The 17,295-nt window shown below is 49.6% G+C and overlaps 1 protein-coding gene and 1 pseudogene across 6 annotated transcripts in view; one reads left to right on the forward strand and one right to left on the reverse strand.

Annotated features, from left to right (window-relative positions):
• CCT6B (chaperonin containing TCP1 subunit 6B) overlaps positions 1–17,295 on the forward strand; it is a 185,517-nt gene that overhangs the window by 47,987 nt on the left and 120,235 nt on the right. The gene's annotated exons all lie outside the window — the stretch shown is intronic.
• On the reverse strand, positions 4,234–5,936 carry LOC309651248 (elongation factor 1-delta pseudogene; annotated as a pseudogene). The gene has a single exon. The product of its transcript is annotated as an elongation factor 1-delta pseudogene (transcript).

Genomic DNA, 17,295 nt, shown 5'->3' on the forward strand with positions numbered 1-17,295 from the left:
AGGGCTCCCACCCCAGGGAAAGGGCAAACCGCTCTGCCACCCAACCTTTACTGAGCTCCTACTAGGTGCTGGCACTGTGCGTGCCAGTAAGACCCTGCCCTGCTGCCCAGGAGCTCAGGTTTCTGGGTCCATGGTTACATCACAGGGTGATGGGGATGGTAAAAGGGGGTGCGTTGCAGAGGGCACTGAGTGGGGGAAAATGAACCTTGGGGTGATTGTGGGTGGCTTCACAGATGGGTGAAACCATCCACATTTGTACTGTGCATTAAAGCACAAGAAAGATTTGGAGGCAGGGTGGGTGGTAGTTCTCCCGAAGACAAAATAGCATTCACAAAGGCCTGGAGGTAGAGAGTTTAGGCAGCTCCTCCACTTTTCCACGAACACTCAGAACAGCTCCAACTCCAGCAGAGGGACACATTTCAGGCTGGGGGACGCAGAGCTGGGCAAGCTGTTCAGAGAAGGCCCCTTCTCTCGAAAGAGGCAGTGGGAGGCCAGGTTTGACAAGACTGGCCACAGGATCAGGGAGCTCGGGAGGTGGCCCTTCTGCCTGGCAGAAGGAGGCTTATTTAAACAAAACAAAAATAGGAGGGTGAGGGTAGAGGAGGAAAGCAAGACCAGTCTGTGCTGTCGCTCTCCTGTGCTGGGTCAGAGGGTGAGGGTTAAGGGGGTGTACCCGGCCCCTCACTTCTGGTGGGGGCAGCAGCCCTGGGATGAGGGTGCACGACGCTGAAGAGATACACTCAGCCCACGTGGCAGAGGGGCCCAGGAGCCCGGTGTTGAGGGGAGTAAAGGACCTGCTCGTCGAGCTTGGAGGGCTTCTTAATCAGTTTTACAAGAGGCCTCCATCTCCACATGTCTCTCCTCACCAAGATTCCCTGGGGAGGGAAGAAGGGAGGGGTGCCGCCGTCCAGAGAATTTCCCCAGATCCTCATGCCTGCAGCGTTTGCCTGGGCCTGCTTGCCTCTTGTCTTCCGAGGAGCAGAACTGTGGAAGGGGTGGGGTGCCTGCCTGCCAACTGCGGATGCTGGATGTCTGTGTAGTGGGGATGCTGGGTGGCAAGAAGCATGAGGAAGGGCTGCCATACACTTCCTAGTTTTGCCACTTACCAGCTGGGTGGTAAAGCATGTCGTTTAAGCCTCCAAGCCTCAGTATTGGTATCTACAAAATGGGGCAGTAATGCTCACCATCCGTAGTCATTCTGACGATGAAATAAGATCTAGAGGAGAAATCTAGCACAGGCCTGGCAGATCCAGTCTTTAGCTTTGACACACACTGGCCTAGATGATGTCTCAGAGAAGTGTCAGGTGAGGGGTCGGCCTTGGTGAGGTCTGTTAGCAGGTGGGTGGGTTACTAGATGAGGCCATCCATCAGCCTTTGAGGATGATCTCATCATGCCTTTGCTTATAAATCCATAAAATGGGGTTAAGAATAGTACTTACCTCACAAGGTTGTGTGAAGGTTAAATGAATTATAAGTAACTGTGTTTGACTCTGTTAATAAATAGTGCTTAATAAATATTAGTCATTATTACTGCTTTTGTTATTCAGTTAGTTAGCTATTGAGGCAAAGTCTCAAGCCCAAGGATTTGGTTGCAGATATCAAAACAGGGGTCTAGAATGGGACTTGGCCTCAAGAAGGAGGCAGAAGGCCACAGAAACCAGGGTCTAGGTGAAAGTTAGAACCTCTAGGTCATGCCAAGGCCTGGGTAGGTTGTCAAGTCTGGGGTGTGTGTGTAGGGGACTGCTCTGTGGCTCACTGTAACCCGCTCCCACCCCTTCAGAACTCTCCCAACACATTTCCTGCTCGCCTTGGGTTCCAGCCAGAAGGGCCAGATTAAGGTGGACGTGCCGGGGACACCTGCATCCCAGGCACCTCCCCACTGGGCTCCCACACGGTCAGGCTCAGAAAGGAGCAGGCCCAGCCCTGCGGGGAGAGGTGATGTCAGAGAAGTGGACCTTTCATTCACCTACGGCTTCAGTGGCTCGAAGATCCTCCCTTTCTCACGAGGGGCTGTGCTGGGAGAGGCCTTGGGGGCTTCCAGCCAGGACTGGGGAGGGAGACAGTAGCCTCCAAGCTGGCCGAGGCTCTCATCTAGCTGGCATGTGTGATAATGACCCTTCCTACCGCAAGCATCTGTTTGCATCCATTGATGCATGGAAGAATAAGACTTTGTTGGGTGGGGGGGACCCAGACCTTTAACTCTGTCCACAATTGGGGTTATATAATCAGAGTTATGTCTGTTGGACCAGTGGAAGGGCCAGTAGAAGCCAGGATGCTGGGGGACAGAAGGGTCCCTGAGAGAGAATTCATCACAAAGGGCTGAAGAGGTCTGGTCTTGAGGTCTGGCTGCTGTAGCATGCCTGAGGGCTGGAGGGGTAGGGGTTCTGAGAACAGGTGTGTGGCTGGTCACCAAACCCCTTGGGGGAATTCCCTGGTGGTCCAGTGGTTAGGACTCCTTGCTTTCACTGCCAAGGGCCCGGGTTCCATCCCTGGTCGGGGAATTAAGATCCCACAAGCCACGGAGTGTGGCCAAAGGAAAAAAAAGTACATGTTTAAAGAAAGAAAAAACTCTTGGAACCCAGTGACATTGGTAGCCTGAGTGTCCCCAGAGGGAAAAAACTGTGTGTATGTTGACCGAAAGGGTCATTTCATTTAGTCCCCTAACCCTTTGGGAACCAAGCAACACTGTTGTGGAACCCCTCCTGCCTGCATCTGAACCTAACGCTGATTGAGGGAAAGTTCTTCCCACCCTGCAGGAGAATGCTGAGTACTTAGCACAGTGCCTGCTTCAAAGTAGGTGCTCCAAAATACTTGGTTAAAGTATAAGATTAAAAAAGAAAACAACCCCACCTCATTTAGTGGAGGGTTTTGTCATAGCAAATTTGCGGAGCAATCAAGAGAGTGAAAACGCAGATCTATTCATGGGTGAGCTACTTCCTGGGGCTCCCAGATGCCGGGAGAGAGTTTGCAAAGGATTGAATCCCCGAGTTGGCAGATATTCCAATCTGATATTGCTAGGAGCTTGGAGCTAGCGATATTTGGGTGGTGTTAGTGCCATTCACACCCACAGGCTGGTGAAGAAAGGGCTCTCTCAGTGTTTTCTGATGAAGGAAGAGTGGTTTGCCAACTGGAGAGATAGATGGAATCTAAGCAGGGGAAATGGAAGTCATTTGGCCGTGCTCCTAAAGCATCACACCTTCACTGCTCACGGGGTTATTCACTTTTCCTTTCTCTTTCCTGCTGAGCTTACTGATGCACTGGCCCAAACCTGTTCATGTGGCTCTTGCTGTCTGGTCGCCCAGTGAGGAAGGATCAGCGGGCCTGCCAGCATCCAGACTATGGGAATTGTCTCTGAGGAGACTTGACAGTCCAGATAGGCCACAAGGGGTTATTTCCTCTCCTCCTTTCCCATCTTCTGGTTCCCAATGCCCTCATGGTCTTCTCTCTCGCCTTCTCCTCAGCAATATAAGATCAAAGACTGTAAATTATTCATTCACAGTTGAATGGAGCACTTTTCAAAGTCAGGGCTGCTGGGCATCTTGGTCTCAGAGTTGCCAAGGGTGAAGGCCCACATGTTTGGGTCCAGCAGCTCTGTCAAGTCCCAGCCTTGACATCTGGAGCCAGCCCTGCCTGATCCCTGGCCTTCCCACGTGTCTGATTTCCTCCCTGACTTTTCCCTGTCCAGAGTTCCCTGCCCCACCTTACCCCAGAGGAAACCCAGTATCAGTGTTACTACCTCCTGCCCGTGTGGGTGTGTCTGTGGCCTCCAGGGCTCCTGTTACCCGGGACTCCCAGGCTGTCCCTTCGGGTGGGAGCAGGGAGCCTGCATGTTTGAGAGGAGGGCCTAAGATGAGGCAAGCACCGGACCAGTAGTCGTGCTAACAACCACTACAGCAAACATTTGATGCGTGTGCCACGCGTGTCAGGCACTCCTTTTAGCACTTTTTAATGTAATGTCCCAATCTCGCCCATAACAACCCTAGGCGATAGATACTGTTTCTAGCCTGATGTAACAGATGAGGAGACTGAAGCTCACAGAGGTCAAATGACTTGCCCAAGGCCACACAACCTGCAAGTAGCCAAGCTGAGATATGAATCCAAGCATCTGATACCAAAGTCCAACGATGTACCACTCTGTTAAAGCATATGCTAGTTCATTTATCCTTACACTGACCTCACGTACAGATGGGGAAACTAAGGTCTTGAGAAGACAAGTGACTCATTCTAGGTCATGTAGCTAGTGAGTGGCTGAGCCAAGATTTGTTTGTTTTTTTGTTTTTTTTGGAATCTCAGTCTTTTTTGCCTGCAAGGCTTCACACGCTCAGGCCAATGCCAGGGCTCAGATCTTGTTGAAAGCAGCAGTGTCAGTGCTCTGCACATGCTCCTCGAACTTGGTGATCTCCTCTTCCAGCAGGTCCGTGCCCACCTTGTCGTCCTCCACCACACACTGGATCTGCAGCTTGTGGGTGCCGTAGCCCACGGGCACCAGCTTGGAGCACCCCACCCAAGTCAGCCCATCCAGCTGGATGGCGTGCACGCAGGCCTCCAGCTGGGCCATGTCCATCTCGTCATCCCAAGGCTTGACGTCCAGGAGAATGGAGGACTTGGCCACCAGGGCAGGCTTCTTGACCTTCTTCTCAGCGTACTGCCGCAGCCTCTCCTCCCGCAGCCGGGCAGCCTCCTTGTCCTCCTCCTCGTCGCTGCCGAACAGGTCAATGTCATCGTCCTCGTCGTCCTCTGTGACGGTGGCCGCCTTCCTTGGGGGGGGCTCCACTTGGCGCACGGGAGACACGTGCTGGGTCTGCGGAGCTGTGGCCGGGTGGGCGGGCGAGCTTTTCTCTAGCGCACTCAGCCAGGCCTCCAGCTTGGAGACAGCCTGCTGCAGATCCTGCACCACCCCTCGCAGGCTCTGGTTCTCCACTTCCAGGCTGGCAATCCGGATGACAAGCTCACTGAGGTCTCCACCGGGCCCACTGGAGGCCCCAGGGCCTGAGCTTCCGGCCAGGGACTTCTGGATGTTTTCTCTGGCTCTTGTGATGTCACGGAGGATCACGCTGGCGCCGTTCTCCTGGCGTGAGGAGCCAGCCACGGACCCGTTCATCTGCTCGTAGAATTTCCTTTCTGCATCATCATATTTGAACGTGTCAAACCAGATCTTCTCGTGCACTAGAAAGTTTGTGGCCATTTTCACACCAGCCAAGGACACGGCGACCAACAAGGAGGGCTCAGCGTGCGCGACGGCAGAGGAAAGAGCCTGAGCCAAGATTTGAATCCAAGGCATTCTAATTCAGAATCGATGTCCTCTGTACCACCTTCCCTGAGACTGATGGGTGAGCTGACATTCTAGACACCCTTATGAAGGGAGGGATGAAAGAGACCCACTTGCAGACTCAAGGAGACTCAACTGTGTGCTGGGTGGGGTGGGGGCCGCAGGGAGCCCTGGATGATGATGGATCCAGGGTCTGGAATTTCTTGAGCATGAATGTCAGCATATGTGCCCGTGATACGGATTCAATCTAATGCCACCCTCATTCAGAGATTCAGAAGAACTGACAAAGGAGAGAAACCGAAGCACTTCCTCTCTGAGCTGGTGCTTACCAATGAGCTTTTATCTCCAAGTAGCAGAATAATCATAACCCACAGCTCCCGCGTGTGGCTGATTAGCTTTGCTGCAAGTTTCATTTGATTACAACGTGAAGGTCTGTCCCTGACTTTGGTTGCAGCTATATGGCTGCTTGCTCACAACTGAAAAATAGAGGTAGAGGGACCATTAGGGCCCAGGAGCATCAGATAATGAGGTTGGTGCTTTAAGAGCATTTTCATCAACAAAGACCATTTGTGTGGCCCCATCCAGTGTGCAGAGCCACTCTGTATGTCATCTTAATGGGTCATCACAGCAACCTGGGGCTTTCTTCCCATGGGACAGTGGCCAATAGTTTCGGCCATTCACAGAGGGTGGGGAGGAAGGGGAATAGGGTGGAGACAGTGTTTGGTTTATATTAAAACTGTGAATGTGCCGATTGGAGGGTGTGCATTTCATTTTTAAGACAAATTAAAAACCCAATCTTGTCTTGTGCCTGAACCTGAATAGTACTAATCTTATTTATGTTATTTTTGAGTGCTTGCTATGTGCTGGGCACCGTGCCATGTGTTTATTCTACAGAGCAACTTTATCCAGTGGGGAAAAATACTAACCTCATTTTACCAGTGAGGAAAGGGAGGCTGGGACAGGTGGAGTGAACTGCCCCGGAGGTACAGCTAGTAAGGGAAGGAGCTAGGATGTGAAGTCAAGGAATATGATTCCAGAGCCTATACCTTTCTTGCTGGGCTGTTCTGCAGGAGAGTGTCTCTCAGGGACCCTGACTTCCCACAGAGCCCGGTGGGCAATGGGAATGCAGGGTCCTCTGGCAGGAGAGTCCTCTGCCCCTCTAACCTGCACCTTCCTCATCTCTAAAGGAACGTTTCCTGATCCATCTCACAGGTGACTGTGGGGTAACTCCTTGCTAGCTATGAAGCACTGTTTACCTGTTTGTGGATAGGAGGCAGTGGTGAGCAGGGCAGAGGGAAATCCTTCCAAGAAGAGACAGATTTGGACAAGGGGGTGCAGGTGGCCTGAGACCTGTGGCCCAGGTTTGGGACCTTAGCACATGCTTTTCCCTCTGCTAGGAATGCCCTCCCCTCCCCCCTCTTCTCATGACTGGGTTTTAAAAACTTTCAGCTGTCAGCTTAAATGTAATCTTTTCAGAGAGATGTTCTCCCTTCCCACCCCTGGTAGACTGGCCTGAGTCCCCACCTCGGCCAGCCCTGGGGGCTTTCCCTGACTCCTCCACTTCATCCCAAACCTCCCTACAAGACCCAGCCCTACCTGTGTATGAATTATTCAGGGAGAAGCTGAGGGCTCATTATGGGGACAGATATTCCAGCAAAAGCCGTCTGGCTAGAGAAGAGAGAGAGTGGGGTGGCATTTATTGTCAGGAAGCAATTTCTCATGGTAATTAAACGCTCACGTGTGTGTGTGTGTGTGTGTGTGTGTGTGTTTGTGTGTGTGTGTGTGTGTGTGTGCTGGGGAGATGTATTTTATCACTTTCCCCCTCCCAGGGTCTAATCTGGCCTGTGTCATACCAAAGTCCTGGGTCTAAATAGCACCACCCTTCCCCTGACTTGGGGGAGGAGGGGTGGTGTCGGTTCATGTTTTTGATTAAAGAAAAAAAAAAAGAATCAGAGCCTCAGTGAGGTTTCATGAGAAATGGTGGGAGCAGCAGGGTCGAGGGGAGCTGATTATGTAGATGTATTTAAGCTCTCAGCCGGGGATGGCTGGCTTCCATAATCCCACTGGGGGCTGAGACCCCGGCTGTGTTTGCTGGCTCAGATGCAGCTGGGGCCATTTCTCAAGTTCGTGGAGGAAGGGGATGAGCAGGTGCACGGGAGGAGGGGCTGCCTGTCAGGTGAGGGCCCTGCGGGGTGGGGAAGCGCTGTGGAGGAGCCCTTTCTCTTCTGCAGCACGTACCCAGCCTCTGTCCCCACACGTGTGTCTGCCTCTGGGCGACACTTTGTTGGACAAATGCTAACCCGGCCTCTGCTACAGACGTGCTATGTAGCCCTGAGCTGGTCCTCTGGTCTTTCTGCTCTTGGGTTTTCAGTCTGTAAAATTGGGTGAAGCTTTGGAGATAGATGGTGGTGACAGTTGTACAGTAATGCAAATGTACGTTATGTATATTTTATTTATTTTTTAAAATTAATTAATTTATTTATTTTTAGCTGTATTGGGTCTTCGTTTCTGTACGAGGGCTTTCTCCAGTTGCGGCAAGCGGGGGTCACTCTTCATCGCGGTGCGCGGGCCTCTCACTATCGCGGCCTCTCTTGTTGCGGAGCACAGGCTACAGACGTGCAGGCTCAGTAGTTGTGGCTCACGGGCCTAGTTGCTCCGCGGCATGTGGAATCTTCCCAGACCAGGGCTCGAACCCGTGTCCCCTGCATTGGCAGGCAGATTCTCAACCACTGCGCCACCAGGGAAGCCCCCCGTTATGTATATTTTAACACACACACACACACAAATGCTAAAAGAAAAATGAGGTGAATCTGTAGTTTCCTTCTGGTCTTAATGTTCTCTGGATTAATGATCCTGGATTCAAAGAAATGCCAAAGGGCTTATCATTATTCCAAGAACAGGCTGCGGTACCTCAGCTAAGTCCATTTCCCTCTCCGATTCCACTTCCTTTGGTGGTGGCAGAATGGCTTCTCCAAACCTGCCCCAGTTGCTTCCCCTCACTCTTTAAGTTTCCTGCCAGGTCTCTGAAGTTTGCCCCCTCTCCAGAGCCTGGACACCCCCTGTCTTTGGTTACACCACCATCACTCATCTCAGCGTCTGGTGGCTTTTCGTAGAGGCTGAGAGGGACCTCTTCTTGGCTATTCAATGAGCCATTGAGAATTTCATGGATAACTCAGGAACACAAGTCAAACAGGAGGCTGGAAGCTCTGGATTTATGAAGAAAAATTAGTCAAACTTGGCAATTTATGAGCAGCTCAGAATAGCAGCATGGTGGGGGGAGGGGAAGGCTGGAGGACTGCTCTGAAGGGTTGGGGGCACAGTTGGGGGAGGTAGAGGTGCTAGTGGGGCTGGAGAGAGCATAGGGAGCCTGGGCCTTAGCATCCGGACCACTAGCTTTGTGGGAAGTTGTCTGTGCCCTCGACAAATGGACAAGTGTTGTCCAGTGAGGGGGCAGGGACTCCTCAGGCATCAGAGGGAGGGTCCAGCCCACAAATCCTAATTTGGTCTCCCTGTGGCCTGGCCTTGGCTGGATACCCAAGAGAAGGGAGGTGAAGGCAGAGAGGGGGCACATTCTCCAGCCTTGGGGGGTACATGGCCAGAATGGAGAGGCTTAGCTGGCCTTCCGGGGAGAGAGAGAGAGAGAGAGAGAGAGAGACCCTCACTTGTCCAAGAGGCTTCTTTTTTGAGGTTTTTCCAGTCTTCCAGGTGGGGCCCACAGTCTGAAGGTGGTGAGATACTTCACATAAATCCAATCCTAGTAGCCCAGATGGACATCCCAAAGGCCACCCCAAGGTCAAAGCCCCTGAAATTTTATGGGTCCCAGTAGAGGTGGCGTGGGGTGGGAATCTGACTGGCTTTGCTCCCATGCCTGACAAGTAGTGTCTTGTCCCTGTCACCTCCCCAGCATGGTTCCTCCTGGATAGTTCCACCTTCTGTCCAGTTTCCTCCACTTGGGATGGACTCCAAGCATTGCATTCACAGGTACAAGGTGTAATAAAAATGGCTTATGTCTGAGGATCAGGGATGGAGAGAGCAGGGATGAGCCCCAAGTAGACACTGCTTGTCTGGGTGTCATGGAAAAAGTTCACATCACCCGTTAGGTCTCAATTGCCTCATCTGAAAAATGGGAATGACTTTCCCTTCCATCAACCCCTCTCATATACTTACTCATACAGCTCATAAACTGTGATATTACTGAAATAAAATTATGAATGAATATGTGTTTGTAATCCTCTAAGGTGTTGTGTCGAGGTGGTAGATTCTTTTATTAATTTTCCATGGGAATCAACCTCAATCACCTCTCCTTCTTGGGCTTTAGATTCCGCATGTCTGAAATGAAGAGATTAGACCAAGTCAACTCTCAGTCTCTTCCAACTTGAACAACATCTAATCCTATAACTATCTTGGTATCTCGGTTCCTGATCAACACATTCCTAGTTGAGGGTGGGGATTTAGGGTCCAGAGCTTGGAGGAGGCAGGGTTTTGTTCAAACAACCACTTAATAAAATGATTTCTAGGTAGGGGGCCTTACTGCTTTCTCTTAATTTCTTCCAGGGCCCTACTGAAGATACGGCTAGATGTGTGCATTCTTCTGACTTAGATGGGTGGGACTGTCCCTTAGAATGTATCAGAAAAATTTCCCCAGAACTCAGGTTGTACAATGTGGAACATTCCCATTTTAAGAACCGAAGGACATGGAATGTCAAGGGGCTTAAAGGCTCCTGAGGTAAGGGTGAAGACACATTGTTGACTTGGGAATCATTATTTAGAGTCAACAAATAGTTATTGAGCTCATACTATGTACCAAATTCTGTTCCAGTTGCTTTCATATTCATTTTTCTATTTGGTTCCATAATAATCATGGGAGGAAGGCAGTGTTATTGTCTTTTGGTAGATGAGGAAGCTAAAGCTCAGAGAAGTAGAGGAGCTGTCCAAGGTCACAGAGCTGGGAGTGGTGGAGCTGGGACACAAGTCCAGGTCTATCTGATCTCAGAGTCAGAGCTTCCCCTGAAAAGTGACTTCTTATTCCAGGGTCACTTTTATGTCCATTAAAGCCACAATGTCATCTCACCGTTGGTCTGTACTGATTTCTCTTTGATTATGGTGATATTTTCCTGTTTCTTCATGTGTCTAGTACTTTTGGATTATATCCTAGACATTGTGAATGATATATTGGAGAGACTTTGAATTCTACTATATTCCTCTAAAGAGTGCTGATTTTTTGTTTTTAATTTGGCTGAACTCACACTTCAAACTTTTATCTCCTCTCTGGTGGGCAGCAGCTGAAATCTCAGTTCAGTTCTGGTAATCTTAGCTGGGCTTTTTGGAGTCTTCCCCGTGCATGTATGTTGAAGGATCAGCCAGAGATTTGGGTAGAGTTTATACATAGACGTTAGAGCTTAATCTCTGTGGCTCTCTCCTTTCTGGAATTTCTGCCATCACTTTCAGCTGCTGTGTTCATCCACACTTTCTATGATTCTTCAAGCCACTAAGGCTGCAGGTTTCCTAAAAATTTAACTCTCCTGTAGGGCACTGACCGTGGTCTTCCCTCAGGAGGAATCCTTTAAAAACATGAAATACACCCGTTGTCATTCTTCCAAGTGTCAATTACTCTCTGATTTCTGCCTGTTTTTTGTTTTACCAGTGTCTTTAGGTAGTTTTAAAATATTTTATCCAGAGTTTATAGGTTTTAAAAAAAAATATTTATTTATTTGGATGTACTGGGTCTTAGTTGCAGCAGGTGGGCTCCTTAGTTGTGGCTCCAGGGCTCCTTAGTTGTGTCATGCAAACTCCCAGTTGCAGCACCAGGGAAGTCCTCAGAGTTTATAGTTGTTATGTGTGGGAGGACAGGTCTGATAGGAGCCACTTGACCATCATTGGAAGTTTTGTTCTCCTTTTGAGCATGTGGTTCCTCTTATGGCTCTTACTAGACAGTCTGTTCTTAAAGCTACACCAGGCCTAGCAGTCTCTAGGAATCTGGTATTTAACTCACAGTAGTAGGTATTTATGTGTTGTCACTGGCTTTTGGGAATGTGCAGCTGTGTTCATGACAGACTTCTGAGTGGCTTTGCATCACGTGCGTGTTCCCTTCAATATCACCTTTCTTGGGAAGGATCACTTCTAGACTGCAAAGGGCATCCAACCTCAGGTCTCCCTTCCAGGTGCCATCACGCAGGGAGGTGGAGGGGCAGGCTTTGTTCTTCTCAGAAGCACCCTTTTGGCAGTCTCCATTGGGAGGAGAAGAGGGGTCAGGAGGGAGAAGGAGACAGATTCTCCAACTCACCAATGTCATCCAAGTATGTATCTCTTTAAACTCTGCCTTAGGGAGTTTGTCAGATGGCCACCACCTGTCCAGGCTCCTCCAGACACCTTCTGGAGCTGCAGGTGTGTGCCAAGGGCTGGAGAAAATTGGCTCTTCCCCTAAGTTCCTTTTCTCTTTTGTTGGCGATATCAGAAAGGCCAGAGCATCATGGCAAAATCCATGTGTTTTTAAAAATGTTCCTTCTTTGTAGAGGGGTTGTTTTTCTCTCCCTTTTCATCTTAAAAAAATCTTGTGTGTTAGAGAGATGAAGCCAGAAAGAGAATGTCCCTCTGATGGCTGAGAATTATTGTTTTAAAGGCTTTATTTAAGCCGCTCTTAACAAAACTCAAACATCTGGCTTGTGGCGCCTGAGTGCCAACTTTCATCTTGAACGGAATGCATGAAGATGGCAGGCACCCAGGCTGGAGGGAAGGAGGGCAAAGCCCACTGTGGCCTTCTTGGCTGTCGTGGTTGTCATGGCTGTCGTGGTTGTCATGGCTGTCGTGGCCACTGTCTGTGCTGTGCCTTCTCCGTGGGGCAGGGACAGGGGCAGGGGCAGCAAACCACTTTCTCGAGTATGTCTTTTTTTTTTTTTTTTTTTAATTATTTATTTATTTATTTATTTATTCATTTATGGCTGTGTTGGGTCTTCGTTTCTGTGCAAGGGCTTTCTCTAGTTGCGGCAAGTGGGGAACACTCTTCATCGCGGTGCGCGGGCCTCTCACTGTCGCGGCCTCTCTTGTTGCGGAGCACAGGCTCCAGACGCGCAGGCTCAGTAATTGTGGCTCACGGGCCTAGTTGCTCCGCGGCATGTGGGATCTTCCCAGACCAGGGCTCGAACCCGTGTCCCCTGCGTTGGCAGGCAGATTCTCAACCACTGCGCCACCAGGGAAGCCCTCGAGTATGTCTTTATGCCAGAGACATTTTGCTAAGGGGAATGTATCCATGTCCAGCTTTCAGGGCTTAAAATCTTAAAAAGAATCAGGTCTTAAGCCTAAGAGAAGCAGGGCTGGCGGGAAAGGGAAGGCATGTTGTATTATATTTATCCAACACATGTTCTGTGCCAGGTATTTCATATCCATTGTCACGTTCAGTTCTTGTAACAACTCCATGAGGTAGGTGTTGATGGCCTTTCATTCCAGGTAAGAAAACTGAGGTTATAACTCGCTGAAGTTTACTCCATTGGCAAGTGGCAGAGTCAGGAGTCAATCTCAAGGCTGGTGCCTCTAGAGTCTAGGTTTCTTCCATCATCTCCAAACCTCATCAGGTCCAGCTTTCACATTTTGCAAGCAGGGAGACTGAGGCCAGAGAAAGAAAGGGCCTTGGCCAAGGCTCCTTAGGTAGGAGGCAGAGCTGGCGCTTGGCCTCCGTTCTTCAGCTGGGTCGAGGAGAATGAGTGTAGAATGGCGCAGCCTGAGGGCACCAGGGCTGTAGCCTGTCAGAAACTGCACGGCTCCTGGGACCTGGTGGCCCTTACCTGAAGCCAGTAGGGGTGGGATGATGAAGAGCGCTGGAGTGGTTCCTGCTCCTGCGGATGCACCGCTGAGCTGTCTGGGAGCATCTGTTCGCCTGCTCTCTGATCACTGTGTGGGTGGAACCTGCCCATTAGTATTTCACACCCAGGGTCTCAGCACAGCCAGGGAGTTAGGATGCCCAAGATTGGACTCTCTTGCAGCTGCCTCTAAATGTAGTCAGGAAAGCTTTCTCCTCTATTCTTGAGCCTCAGTGTTTCCAGCTGTAAGATGGAGGCAAGGGACCTGCCTTGGAGGATAGGAGCGATGGAGAAATTCCTAAATGATGTTTTGGAGGCCCTAGAAGTGAAATCAGATAAATATAGGGCATCCCTATCATGAGTTGGTCATTTGATCTTTTTCTCCCCACTCTCCTTGCTCTTCCCTTCCCTCCTTTCTTCCTTTTTCCTTTCATGACATTTGTTGAGCATCTGAATGGCCAGGAATAGTGGCAGAAGGAAGGACTGGGAGGTGGAACTGGGCAATGGAATTACGTAGGAAAGGGTGAGTATGTTGGGAGAACTTCTTGAGACTCAGGAACTGGGGGAGGCATAGGAAAGAAGGCAAAGAAACTGCAGCAAAGATAGAGGTGGCCGTCAGACCAGAGACAAGCCCCAGGAGAGGCCAGAGGAGGGGAATTTAGGGAGATGTCGGGTCTTCACGTATTGAGAACCAGGCTAAGCCTGAAGAGACCCCAGCCAGGGTGGGGAATTCTGTGTGCTTTTCTGTCGAAACCACACCTCGGAGTTCTTTTGTCCAGGATTACCCCAAGGAACTCAAGGAACCAGGCAGGGGCTGCTGTAGGTCCTGCTGGCTGGGATCCTCTCTGGAAGTTGCAGGGTCTGTGTCCCGAGTCTGGGGGAGGGGACCTGTTCTGTTGACGTTTGGCAGGAGGTCTTTTTGTGGTCTAGATCCTAAGGCAGCATGTCCTAGTGAGGCTGCCCATGGGATCCTCCAGTGCTTGGTCCATTCTGCCCTTGGCACTCTGTTCCCACCAGTGAATTGGATGGAGGAGCTGTTTCTCCCTGAGGATTGCAGTGTCTCAAAGACAAGGACTCTGTCATGTTCACCTGGGTGTCCCCAGCCCCTAGCCTACCTGTGGCTGATCAAAGTCAAGGCTGAGGCAGTATGGAAGAGCAGAAAGAATAGGGATGTTGAGGTTGATCAAGTCTGAGTTAGCATTCAAGTTCTGCCACCTTTGAGCTGTGTGACCATCAAAGGTCAGGTTCCCCTAGTAACATATTCTGTGACCTAAATTTGTGTGTGGGAGGTGTATAGGGGTGTGTGCTCGGGAAGAATACCTATGTGGGAGTAAGAGAAGCAGCATGGGGCAGAGGGAGAAGTCGCGTTGTGGTGCAGTTGCAACAGAGACCTCAACTGATGCCATGGGTAGTCCTGGGGCTGGAGTGGTCCTTGAGAGTTGTCCCAGATTGAGACAAAGGAGCCAGACCTTTGTGCCCCCATTGTCCAGTCATTGGATATGGGCTCCCAGGGAAGGGGTGGCAGCTTTGACAAGGCAGCTTTCAGCTGACGGCAAATGCCTGAAGCAGGACTCAGCTGTGAACCTCAGTAGTTAACAGTGCTGGCAGCTGTGGTAGTGAGGGCCTCAGCCCTGGAGGGATAGCATCCATCACAGGGAATCTGAGTAAGCTGCTTAGCTTAACTGAGCCTCAGTTTCCACAGTTGTGAAACGGAGACAATTGATTTATTTGTTCAGCACCTCTTTCAGGTGCTGGGAAACATGGCAGCAAACAAGACAGACAAAGCCTCCACCCTCAGGGAGCTTACATTCTAGCTGGAAAGAGAGATGACTAGAGTTAGAGGGTGCTAAGTTCCGGGGAGAAACTTAAGACAGAAAGGAGACAGACTGCTGAGTTGGGTAGTTCTCTATTTTATATATGGAAGGCAGAGCAGAAACCTGAAGGAAATGAGGGAGGGTGCCATGACACCATCTAGGTCAAGGTTTCTCAACGTCGGCACTACTGACATTTCGGATGGGATAATTCTTTGTTGTGGGGTTCTGTCCTGTGCATTGTTTGATGTTTAGTAGCATCCCTGGCCTCTACCCACTAGATGCCAGTAGTTCCCTCTCTCCTGTTGTAACAGCCAAAAATGTCTCCAGATATTGTCCCCTGGGAAGTAAAATTGTCCCCTGGTTGAGGACTACTGGTCTAGAGGAAGAGAATCCCAGGCAGAGGGAACAACAAGATCAAAGGCCGAGAGGTGAGAGCGTGCTTGGTACGTCCATGGAACAGCGAGGAGACCAGTGTGGCTGGAATGGAGTGACCTGGGGAGAGAGGGGGCAGAGGGGATGGAGAGATGGCAGGTCATGAAGGACCTTGTAGGTCATTGTCAGGATTTTGGCTTTGACTCTACGTGAGAAGGAAGCCCTTGGAGGGTTTTGCACAGAGAAATGATATGATCTGGCTTATATTTAAAATGAATTCCTCTGACTGCTCCTTCACAGTGGTGATGGAAGATTAAACATGAGGTTTCTGACACACAACAGGGGCTCAATAAATGTGCCTGTTATCCTCAAGAACAGGTGGAGTGCACCCTTGGTTTGCATTTGAGGTCATTGTGCAACTTGGCTACCATCCCATCCTAGGAATATACAGTTACGTTTTTGTGACTCAGGCCTAAATGAGGACCCAAGAATTTTAAGAGCTGGAAGGGGCTTTCAGCTGAGCGGAGCCTAAACCATTTATTCGGGAGAAAAATACTGAGGCTAGGGAGGTGAAGTAACCTGGACAAAGTCTCCCCCTGCATCAGTGGCAGTGCTAGGGTTAATCTCTGTAGAACTACTCTTTGTGAAGGCAAGTCTTTGATGGTGACCTAGTTTGTGCTGCCTTATGTGTGTGGGTTTTTTTTAATTAAAAAGAGAGATAAAATTCAAAGACAAGAAGAAAGTGCTCAAGGCTGGATGGGCTTTTGCACAAATAAAGGATTTGACTGGAAAATTAGTTGTAAAATAATAATAATCAAAAGATGGAAGCCGGGAAGCCAGATTGCCAAGTCAGCACCATAGTAGATCCTTTCTGAAGTAGTGGAGCTACCATGTTGTTTCTGTAGAAGGGGCAAAAGGAATGGTTGCTGTGAGACCCACTTACAGCCGGCTTTGTGTTCTTGGGTTTGAGTGATATTTTTGTAATGGGTGAGTCCCATTCTTAGATGGGAAACGAAGGCAGAGATAACCTTGAATTTGACCCCACTGACTGATGATGTTCTCTGTGGTGTAGACAGAGCCTGGATGTAGGGCCCTGGGATCTGGGCTTTATTAGGTCACCACTGTCTGGTTTTGTCACCTTGGTCAAGTTATGAAAAGTTCTGATACTTCGATTTCTTCACCTCTAGACCAGGATCAGTAGTTCCTCCATTTTCCCAGGGTGATCCAAAGAGAAAAACATTTTATCTCCCAGTTTCTTGGCTCAGTGCTTTGCATTGAATAGGTGCCTAATATACATTTGTTGAAGGAATGAATATTTATAGAGAAAAATGAGGTGACGTATGGGAAACATTAAAGTAGAGCATGAAGGATTTTGTAAGAATCTCTGAATATTGATGGGTGAACTCCTGGTCTCTGGTGAGTTGGTGGGTCCTAGATTGAGAGGTTCCTTTTGTCCATCCACCTGCCACAGGCCACACTGTATGGAAACTTTCCAAGTGGGAGAGTTTCTCTTCTGTGCCTTGTGAGACTTGCAGAGGGGTGGTTCAGGTATCCGCATCTGAGGCACATTTCATTGCCAGGGCCTGATACCGGGGCCATTCCTGACTCCCATGGGCAGGGGTAGGAGTAAGCATTCTCCCAGGGCTTGGGGACCTGCCCCAGTTCAGGCAGGACCACAGGAGACACAGTCCCTGCTCAGGGTGACTTCCTCAGGCCCTCAAAGGAAGCTTTGAAGTCTGTAGACCTGGGATTGAATCTTGGCTCTATCAGTTGCTATTATGTGTTCTCGGGCAAGTTGCTAAAAACCTGCCTCAGTTTTTTTCATATGTAAAGTGGGATTATTATAAGCAACAAAATAAAAAATAGATAAATTGGACTTCATGAAAATTAAAAACTTTTGTGGATACTATCAAGAAAGTGAAAAGACAGCCTACAGAATGGGAGAAAATATTTTCAAATCATGTATCTGATAAAGGACTTGTATTTAGAATACATAAAGAACTCTTACAACTCAAAAAGGCAAATAACCCAATTAAAAATGCACAAA

Source organism: Balaenoptera physalus (genome assembly GCF_965194825.1).
Source record: "Balaenoptera physalus genome assembly, chromosome: 20".
Lineage (NCBI taxonomy): Eukaryota > Metazoa > Chordata > Mammalia > Artiodactyla > Balaenopteridae > Balaenoptera > Balaenoptera physalus.